An 11088-nucleotide genomic window follows, 5' to 3' on the forward strand; every position below is an offset into this window, starting at 1 on the left:
ATAAGAGAAAGTTAACCACAAATGTCATTTACAAACTATTATTTTCATATATGGAATAAACTGCATACTAAATGGCAGTGGGACCTCACTGGCTGAAAAAAAAACACTATGTTTCAGTTAAAAAAAAAAAAAAAAAAGTGCTTTAATATTGCTGGATCCTGTTTTTCTCCCAATTGAGTAGCAAGGAAGAGACCTCCCTCCAAGCACCAATCCCCTTCCTGTAAAGGGGAAGAGAAAGAAATCCTCGGCTCCCAAGCATCATCTCTCCCTGAGGCTGGACCTTGAGGAACTGCCATGCAATGGTGGAGAACTGCAGTCCAGAATGCAGGACCTTGAGGCTCCCAGGTTTCAGAGTAAAGGCTAGAAATTTGTTAACCATATCTGGAAAATCTGCACTTGGAGCTGCCCTTCTGAGCTGCTAGTAGACTGCTGAAAATCTACCCTTGCACTCACACGGTCAATGCAGAAGTGAGCATGCTAGCAAAATAGTATTTGGGTTTTCATCCCTTCACATATTTAATACAAGTAACTCACCAATATATGCTTCGCTCCTTATCAGACTCCTGCCCTTGAAACTGCCCCAAATAGACATTACCAGAAAAGGTGAGCTGGGGAAAACCTCAGCCCTGCCATTACTTTCTAGATTATGATTATTTGTTTCATAAAGTACTGTTTGGGTAAATACTATCTATGATTTTATACACTCATTCCAGTTAATGGTACTTTCTAAGCAGGTTTCTTCTGATTCAGAAGAACTTCTAATTCTAAAGGAATAAGGCACCTTCTAAATATAACTGCACCATCGTTTTCTTCTGATATGGACCAAAACATGACCATTAAAGCATGAGACTAAGAGTAGCAGGGTTTCCAGAAAGCTAACCAACCTCTTCCTTTGTAGGATACCCCTGTAATTAGCATGGATTTCTCACATTTCCCAGGATCTGTCCTAATTCACAAAGGTTTTCAGCTTGCTTTTCAAATAGCTGCTAAATACTTCCAAGTTTTGTTGTTGTTGTTTTTGCCTTTCATGGAAAACAGCAGCAGGGAATATGCACATATCAGATCAGATTTGGCTTTCTGAGATACATTCAGCAAAAGTCTGTCTGAAAATTATTTGGCAATTTAAAATGAATTCAGAATAAAATTTTAAAAATATATATTTTGCTGTGGAACAAGGTGCAAGTCAAATTTCTTGGGGGCTTTTGAAATATTCAAATATAGACCCCAAAGTATCTTAGGCTATTCTCTTCAAGATCATTCTACTCTCTTTGCCTTTCCTTGGCTTGGGTATCAACAGGAGATTTTTCTCTCTACAAATAGATAGGCTTTTTACAATGACTGGTATATTTTGACAGGAGAATACTTGCAACACCTTTTTTCACTTGTAGTTGCATGAGTGGATAACTATAATCTCTAGGTGCACTTACAGCAAAAGTGCAAGCAGAGAATTCTTAGGAGGGGAGGTGTGCCCCGTTCCCCAGTCAGTTCACTCCCAGCAATGACTGATAGTAGCTCAGGTAGCCAAATTATCCAAACAGACACAATTAGACAAGGCTTTAGGGTCCCTAAAACATTGTCTACTTTACCTGCAGTTTCTCATAAGCCATTTTATTTACAAAAAAAAAAAAAAAAAAAAAAAAAGTTTGGGTTCCAGGTTTTCCTATTCCTGCTGATTGTGTGATATGCTTTCCTCTTTGCAGAGACCAATATTCACTAGAAGTCCATAGAACAGAGCAGAAAAACAAGAATAGTGACATTTCTTTTTACTTTAGTTTCATTACATGAAGTGACTGAATCAAGAAGAATGGCAAGAGGAGATCTGCAGAGTTTCTAACCAGGGTCTTCTCTAGTGCATAAGCAGTATTCCCCTTGAAAAACTAAGTTTAAAGCACATACAATTCTGAAAAAGGAAATGAGGAAATTACGATGATTAAAGTTCTCTATTTGACCATAGAACCTAGAAAGCAGGGATAGTAGCCAAGGTGCATCCCCCTGCAAGTCCACCTTGGCCTTGCTTCAGCAGAAACCAGACAGCCATGAGATGGAGCCAGGTCCCCACACATTCCTAGAGGGCTGAGACTCCCACTGCACGTAATCGTGACTTTCAAAGCACGGATGCACATCCACCATCCACCTCGTACAAGTTGTGGTGGCTTCCAACTGTTCGTCAACAAAAAGTTTATCATCTTGGCAACTTGTCTGGCTCCAGTTTAAGAAAGGAGCCTGCAGGTGAAAGGCTCCATACTCCATCACCAATCACGTGCCACCTGCTCTTGCCAACATCCATATATTTAATTGCATAGGATTCGCAAACAAGAGCTTGCTTCTCTGTCACCATTCAAAAATCAATTCTGCACAGAGTAACTAGACCTTATAAAGAACAGCTAATAATTAATTACACTCCGATGGTCTTCCAGCCAGTTCCCATACATCACGGGCTGTTGGATGCTTTTAATCAAAGTGCTTCATTATCATACAGCAATGCATCACGATGTATTTTTTTCTTAAATAAAGGATGACATCTTTTATAGCGTTAACCTTAAACTTCCCAGCCACACATCTTACCAGGCAAGAAGTGTCAGAACACAAACAGGTTTGATAATGAACTATTCTTCCATTAGTAACTGAAATCCAAACTCTTTGGAAAAAGAAAAAAAAAAGAAAAAAAAAAAAAGTAATGGATATCATAACACATTTCTCCACCAGGACAGTCACATACGTTAGCTGTTAGCAGTTTTAAACTTTTCCCCTCCCCCCCTTTTTTTTAATCTGGTCAGTCTAGTTACCTTTCCATCAGCAAGGAGGGTTGCTACCTCCCTAGCCTGTATGTTATTGTCTGTAACTGTGGTGCTTGCTGTTGAGAAACTGATTTTGCTGTTGAGAAACTGATTTTGCTGTTGAGAAACTGATTTTGCTGTTGAGTTGGTCTGTACATGTGCAGTACCTATGCATTTCTGAATATCCATACCCCAGATTGCTGCTCTGATCAGCAGATACTGAGAAATTCCAGACAAATAGCCACAGTTTTCAAATTCTTCCCAGATATTTTCCCAGAAAGCAAACAAGAAACACAGTTTGGAAAACCTAGAGAAGACAAGCCCATCATGAAGCAAAAATCATGTCTACTTACATATGCTATTTAATTCTTCCTTTTCTTCTTTTAAATAGCCCAGAATCCTTTCTGCACATTTTTAATATAAAGGATTGCCAACTTCCTAAATAAAAAAATACTGTCCTGAATAAAGCAAGCCCTTCCACTTGCTTCTGCCTTCTCATAGATTCATGTCTTCCCCAAAGGCTTGGCCTACAACTAAAAACTTTAGCCAATTGCTGTAAGACTCATAACACTTTTAATGTTATTTTGTGCATAGTTGTCCTGTTTTTGGGGGGGAATTACATATATAATTGCACCTTAAAGTGTTTTGAGACATAGTTACACATCTGCTAGCATTCTAATGGAAAAATCAACCAGGCAGAACCAAAATACATTTAGCCTCCCTATTTTTGACAGTGCGCAAAACATGTGAAATACAACTGGCCACATCCTCCTGGAACATGAGGAGTTTATTGTTCACTTCCACTTTAGGGCTTTTAACAAGAACACTTTTCAAGGGAAAGAGCATGCAAACTACAGCTCTAAATATTCCAAAGAATTGAATAACATGGAAGGAAAGTCAGGTTTTAAGATAGTCAGGTGTGACTTTGTTATAATAAAGCAAGTGATACAGAAATTACTCAGGTTCCTGCATCTTTCTGGAAGAGTGATGACCTGTACCTCACTTACACACCATACTACACTGGTTAAAAGTCATTCCTAAAACCCAGCTTAGACTGAGGCTATGCACACCTGCCAGCTTCTTTTAGAGAAGCGGCCTCTATAACATGCTATATGTCAGTGACTGGCAGTAACTGCTGTGCTGTAGTGCTAGCATAGAGTCTAGTCTGTAATACAGTCACAGGGGCAGTCAGCAGTACAGAGCTATTGCAGCTGGGTCCTAAATGCAAAACATCATGGAGGCTGCGAAGAAACCATTACACTGTGTCACATAAAACTTTTTCTATGGCCATAGAAACATAAACCTTTGGCCCAATTGCCCTCAAAGGTTTTAGTAGGCACTTTGCCTAAGAACAGGTCTGCTTATAACTGCAATTTTAGGTCATTAACAAATAACAGTTTGATACAAGTGTAGAAGAGTAGACAGGAGCATAGACACATGGCTATTAAAGGTCTGAAAAACAAACTTGCTCCTTTTTTTTTTTTTTTCTCCTCCTGTTTGCTCTATGAGCTAAGGAAATTATCCGTGCCCTTCTCACCAAAGGAGATACATCAAGAGTTGCAACTGTTTCTTTTGAACACAAACCCCTAAGAGCTCATCTTGCTTGTTTTCCCTCAAAGAGCAGTTGGGACATAGCTGGTGAAAGCACAGTGTGTTCATTTATGGTGAACTATTGCATCTTTATCAGATCCCAGAATTTCATACACCTTAGAACTAGTTAGGTGTTAGTACAGGAGAAAGAGTCTTTACCTCAAATAATTATATGGAAATCAATGGACCAATTCAGCAGCTTTCACAAGCCAGAAAACACCATTCTAAGCTCCAAAGTGTGTTGAATAGTATAAGAAAAGCTCTCCTCTCCCATTTAACACACATCTAGGACTGAAGGGACAGATGCTAAAGGTTTGTGTAGCAATGCACCCAGCAGCTGGCACGCAGACCTTCATGCTTTGCTGCTTGTGGCACAAGAATGGCTGTTCAGAGATTTCAAGAATGAACAAGACATAGCACACAAGCAGAAGTATTTTAAGGTAGCTTTCTACTCTCCTCTGGCCACCACAAAACACACTTTTAAAAATTTGTCCCTTTAGCACACAGATTGCTTTTATGCACGCATAAAAGAAAGATGAGGAAAATGTGTGTAACAGAGTCCAATGCTGATGTTATGACATAGATTCAGTGTGCTGAATACAAACACATACGTCTACCTTGCATCTCACCATGAAAAAAGTATTATCACAAGCTAGTTTAAAATAATAATAATAATAAAACTTAAAACACGCTTTCTCAATTCAGTCATATTCAGTACATATTCAGTAATCTGAATGCCATAAGAATGCAAAAGAAGTGCTCAGACGTGTTTCCAGGACTTTTAAAAACTCATAATCCTACAGCATTAAAGTGAAGATTAAGCAGTTTAATAAAATGCTTTCCAATAATATATATTCAGATTGGAATGAAATAAAACAATTAGAAAAGCCTCTCACTACCCAACCTGCAGCATCCATCGAATCTAAAAGACAGGCAAAGCCTTGGTTCATTTGAATACACTAGTTGTCTATGAGATGAACCATTTCTTGAGCTCATGTTCACACAGTTGATTTTATACAAAAGTCTCATTGCATTTCATTAAAGCTGATCAGTAAATATTACTGGATCTTCTTTATTCCAAGCACAGTGGCTACTGCCAACACAAGAAGTGGTGTGGAAGTGGAGGCCCAGCAGCAAGATGTGGGGCTAGACAGCAGCTATTTTCCTTTCCTCTGGCAGCAGAGGTTGGCACGCACCCATGTTGTCACTCCAAGGAGTGCTGCCCAGGGCCTCAGATGTCTCCAGGCACCTCAGCTGTTGGGCACTCTAGGCAGAAGCTCACTATTTGCTGCTGACAGAAAATGAAGGACCGGTAGAATATTCTTTTCCTTAGAAATACACCTCTCATCTAGTATTTAAGATATAAAGTAACTCAGAATTTGCCATTTTTCACAGTGGGGAGAGCAGCTCACGGTACCCAACTTACCAAGGAGGTGAGGCATCTCCCTCAATCCAGTTATTGAAATCAGAAACAACCCCTTGACCGCCAGCATTTACCACTAAAAATGTTGTCCCCCTTCAGCACAGAGAAGTCGAGGACAGATGTCTGCTACTTTCATACTGGCACGATTACATGATAAAGCAGGTGGCACAAGATGCTTCCTATAAAGGAGACTCCACATGACAAGCTAAATCCCTAAACTTCAGTTGCTGGAAACCATCCCCAGGCGCACTTCGTGTTGCTCAGCTCACACAGCTAAATGCCATCCCCTGATCCACACATCGTGCCTCAAGAGCAGTCTTTGGACTTGGGATTTAGCTCCTTGTCACTGTTACCTCAACAACAGCCCTGAAAACCTGAGTGTTTGGCAGTACCAAGCAACCCTTGAATCATCATAAGCACCTTTGGCTCCTACTGAATTAAAAACATCTGGAAGTTTGGGAATGTTTGAACAGTGTCACAGGGCATGCTCCTACTGCAGTCACAGCCCTAAAGCAGTCAGCTTGGGCAGCTACAAGACCATGCTCCTCAGCATGGGTTCATCTGTCTGTACTGACAGTCTTTCTCAGCTACTTCTACCCTACACAGAAGTGTATGTATGGGGTATAACCCAGCTCCTGAAAACTATTTTTCCTTCAATGCTGACATCTGTAAATTGACAGATGTCACTATTCAATACAGTATGCTTAAAAAGAGAGGGGAAAAAATAACTCTGAATCAGGAATAAGAAGCTAGTGCCACAAACGAAAGGTCATCTCACCAATTATCTCCTGCACATATTTTGCATTAAATGCTGCATTATTCATAGCTTTTCAGGGCTTTCTTCTGATTGCTATATAGAGAATATTTAGGTACAGCATAAGGTCAATTTACAAGTTATTGAAAAGCAACGGTGATGGATTTCAGCTTAATAAGCCAGTGACATTAATATATATATCATAAATAAATAACCTGCTTAATCAATTGAAAGAGTCTGTTTTCACTTTTCAAGATCCTATACATTTCTCCTTACCATGTGAAGAAGGCTGTATTAAGGGGGATTTCAGGTGTAAATAACCACCGTCCTCCTTAATGATAAGGATTTCCAGATTAAGGCAACTTAGAAGAGTTTAATTTCCTTTCTGACTTAATGTTCTCATGGAAAAACCTTTTCTAATTGCATTTTGCTAATATTAGATTACCTCCACGTAAGTGCTAAACACGGGTCTCCAAAGCCACAGCGTTTTTCCTTTCCCTCCCCCCTGCCTCGTCCCTTCTTCATCCGGGGCAGCCCATCGATCCGCAGCAGAAGAGCTGGAGGGCACCGGTCGCCACCATCTCACCTAGGGCTGATGGTGGCTGGGCTGGGGCCAGGCACTGAAGAGCACGGGTTGCTTGTGACAGAGACAGATGCCTCTCCGAAACGAATGCAGAGCTGTGCAGATGGCACCAGCAAGACATCTTTGGCTTCTTTAACTAGGGACGTTGTTCCATGAAGATGTATTTCTGCAGAGCGATAGGAGCATGATAGGAAATATCAGCTTGCATATCGAGTGCGAAAGATTTCGAGCTAGATTGAGTAATGGCGGATAACAAAATTCTCATGTTCAAAAAGCAGCGATCTGGCCCAGAGGGCTGAAATCTGGGGAAGTGATAAGAAACTGTAATAGAGTCTGTCAGCAGAAGCAGCAGTGAGACAGTTTGTGAACATATTTAGATGCCTATATTGTAACCCTCTGAGAAGAGAAAAGAAAAAGGAAAGATTCAGAAGCTCAAATTTGAGTTAACCAGTAGTAAGAGAGACATGCTTGGACAAGTTCTGTTTAGTTGGGCATAACTTATATTGTGGGAAGAAAGAAGAAAAGTATTACATTCAATTCATTCAATTTCAAGAACACAGACAAAGAGCAAAGTGAGAAAATAAGAGGCACGTCATTATACAAGTCTTATTGTAGCTGATTGATAGACCAAATAGACCAAGAAAGTTAGACGAAAATCACAACAGACAGCACAAAGGAAACTATCAGTTCCCTGAGGCATAGGACAGCAGAGGACCAAGTCAGTTGGCAAAGAGCACAGCAGCACACGAACCACCATGTTTTGGGAATACTCCCCTAAAGCACAGTGGAAGCACTAGAGGAGAGCTTTTGTAGCTCTGAACCTGACTAACAGGGAAACAGCAACTGGGAATTTGAAATATGATGATAAATGTTGCATTAAAGGGGAGGGGGGAAGTGTTTATTATGTAAACAATTATTTTCAGCAAAATTGACATCCCTTCTGATATAGAGTGGAACAGAATGCACAACAAGAACTTTTGGCACAGCTTTGATGTTATTAAAGGTACTTGGAAAAAAAGAAAAAAAAACAAATTATGTGTCAGAAAGAAATATATATGACTGAGGAATACAAAAGAACATTAATTAAAATGCATTAAAGATACAAAGATAACCAGCAAAGGGAAAAATACAGTAAGAACAATTTTATCAGCATATGACAAGAGAAAATAAAAAGAAAGCTCAGACTTGAAGGCCTTATAAGCAAATTACTAAAAATGTAGAGAAAGATGAAACATTTACTCCCCTGTGCCCCCGGCTTCACCAAAAGGGAAGCACACTCACATTTAGCTCACTGCTAATGAAGAGCAGCAGCCAGCGCAGACCAGTAGCTGTTCAGGAAAGATCAAGGCAAATTTTTAGACTTTGACAAAAATCCCGCAAATACTTCAGAAGCTCAGAAAGCCGATGATGAGCAAGCACCCTTTGAAACTAACAGAGGACAGAGCCCAGAGGAATTTCTAGGCCTAACAGCAGGCAAACACAGCACATATTTCTGGGCAGGAAGCAGCCCCAGCTCCACCAAAGCCCGGCACTGTCAGCACCCGGCAGCCCATCACGACCAGAGGCAGCAAGCGTCCTGGACAGACCTGCCGCCGACCAGCCAGGGAGATGCATCGCTGTGATAAAACATGCCTCACATTTTGCAAGGTTCGGCCGTTTATAAGCTGCGTAGCTTTGGACAAATCACATTCCTAAGTTAATCATCACAGTAGGAAAACAGACCAATTTTCAGTGTTGGCTCCCTCTTTCCTGCCACCCTCCACACTATATGGAACCTTTGAGAGGATAAATGGACTGTCACTTCTATGCAGTTCCACAGCATCTACTTGATCTCTATGGGAAGTTCTCCACTGATAACGGATAATTAGAACATTTCACACAGCGTGGACCTGCACGAGCACACATCTCCTCCTGTAGTGGTTAGGAAGAGCTAGTTTTGCTCCCATAAGAAAAAAATAAATTGGAACAGCAATCCTCCATCATTATCTTCTTCTCTGGGAGACCAGATCACAGGGAGGAAATGTTTAAATGCCATCTCTAATGCAGCTGTGTTTGCACGACTGAAAAGGACCCAGCACAGTCTCTTGGTTGTACTTCGGCTAGGAGGCAAACTGCAACCAGAAACATATCTTTAAGAACACTGCAGCATACAGAACATGTAAGAAAACATGTTTCAAGGCAAAAGAAGTGGCTTTTAAACATGAACTCCATTGCATGCCCAGTTATATTTTATGTTAATGCACTGTATGCCTAAAGAACACTAAGGGGGTTTCTGAAAATGCTCCTTAAATTTTAAATAACCATTAAATACTTTGGCAAGTCAAAATGATGGATTATTTCCCTATATTTTGCATTTGAATTCACCATCTTAAATCAGTTTTCATATGAGAAATATACTTTCATGATATGATGAAGAACACATAGGACTGAGTTTATGCTTTAAGTATGTTTCATAATATTCAGTGCCTGAGTAATGTTTGAAGTGCATCTGAGCTGAATTTATAACTGTTCACAGCTTAATAAATGCTAGAATTTTAACTCTTGCTAATGAAATTATAACTATATTCTTTTAGGCACATTTTTCATTTAAAAATATTTTTTCACTAAATTTTCCTGGCTTAAATGAAATTAAGCTGATGAAATTGCATTAAAACTGGTTATTTTTAATACTATGCCTTACTTTCATTTGATAAAGCGTGTCACATTCTTTTCCACAGAGAAAGGTGCAAACAAAACCAATTTGCAGCATGGCGAATTGTACCAGGTAAAGGCACACGTGCCACAGTCGCTGAAGAGAATGGAGCAGGAGTGCTCAGGTTGTGGGAACACAGCCTGGGAGCCCCACAGGCTTCCCACTCATTTGCTCCTCTTCAGCAATGGAGCTAGACACAAAGATTTGGTCCCGAGTTCCCAATTTCCAAACCGGAGCTCAGAGAAGCCTGTTGTCCATAACACCCTTTCCCAAGGTCTGGAGATGCTGCAGGTGGCATTTGCAGAGATGCAGCGCATGCAATTCCCCCTTAGTTCGAGCAGTTACACTGCAAGGAGGTAGGTGATTCACTGTATGCAAACTGAGACTTAATTGGAAAACAAAGTAGTTGCCTATATTTACTTCAGCTTGTGTCTTTTGGTTTCTTAGGACTTGAAAGGATAACACATGGTAAAACTTGAAGTATTATTGACATTGCGATCTTGAGCAGAAGCCTGTCTGCTTCTTAAGAAGCCGCTGTGCCAAACAGTCCTCCAAACAGTCCCACGTGTATCTGTTTTTGTCTGCTGCAGGTGTGCCAGATATTAGGAGGTTACGGAAGCTTTAGTCTTTTAGCACTGCAGTAGCTGAGATGTTGTAGCTCTCAAAAGCAAGTGAAGAGATATTCTCATTCTGTCCCACAGCAATTTTCCAGCTAGTATTCCGATATAACCTTGACATATTCCCCTCACAGTACTGTGAGGCCTTGCAAAGTTATTCGCCATCTGTCGCCTTTATCCCATGACATCCTGACAGAAAGTCAGGCAACAGATTTGTGGTTGTCATGGTCAAAAGCAGTGGCTCTGTACCCCCAGAACCACAGTACACATCTGAGAGGGGCTCCTTCCTACCAGCTCTAGCAAGACCACCAGCTGCATGCCCGCCAGCAAGTGAAGGTGTCCTCCAAGGGGCCGTATTCCAGTTTAGCTTCACACACCTGACAGGAGTCCAGTTCAACTACCAAGATCACTAAAGAAGATGCTTCCGTGTGCCTCAGTTCCAAAACGCAAACCAGAAAACACATAAAAGCAGCTTGCTGTTACATAAATGCACTTCTGTGGTGACTGCTAGATGCTTGGAAGTTAATCCCGCATTGTATCCCCAGCCTTAGCTTCTTCATGGGTTTTTAAGCGCATCCAAACCAAAATGTGCTTACTTACTCAAGTGTTTGCTTCTATTAGAAAAACAAAACAAACAAAAAACACAAAAGCC

The sequence above is a fragment of the Tinamus guttatus genome, unplaced genomic scaffold (genome assembly GCF_059628265.1).
Source record: "Tinamus guttatus ecotype Peru unplaced genomic scaffold, ASM5962826v1 Tinamus_guttatus_pri_ptg000035l, whole genome shotgun sequence".
Lineage (NCBI taxonomy): Eukaryota > Metazoa > Chordata > Aves > Tinamiformes > Tinamidae > Tinamus > Tinamus guttatus.